Below are 460 nucleotides of genomic sequence, written 5' to 3' on the forward strand. Positions count from 1 at the left end.
CCAGCTGATCAGCAGTGTGATCTCAGACACAACTGTCTGTGCCTCTCTCACAAGGGGACATGGGAGAGGGGCATGAGGAAATACTTTGAGAGCAGAGGCAACACTAGCAAAGGGGGGGGGGTTTCACTTGAAAAATCTTTACATCAATTAAACTAAAAAAATAAGTTGCAAAACAAGATAAAATGTATAGCCTAATGCTATATGAAACAGACCGAAGTACCTACACAGTTCTAGAAGGGACACAAAAACATTACTCTCTGAATTTTGTCAGTTTCCTCATATATATTATTTATCATCATGAAGTAGTTTTTCCAATTTTTATAGTTTTTTTTTCCTTTAAGAGTCTTGGTTTTATGTGGCTGACAAATACTAATTTCTAATTAGGGAAGAGCTTGTTTTTATATGACCAAATATTTCCAACTAGAGATGAGGGGAGAGCCATTATAAACAAATTTAAGAA

Source organism: Sturnira hondurensis, unplaced genomic scaffold (genome assembly GCF_014824575.4).
Source record: "Sturnira hondurensis isolate 20B ecotype Veracruz unplaced genomic scaffold, ASM1482457v3 Scaffold0021632, whole genome shotgun sequence".
Classification (NCBI taxonomy): Eukaryota; Metazoa; Chordata; class Mammalia; order Chiroptera; family Phyllostomidae; genus Sturnira; species Sturnira hondurensis.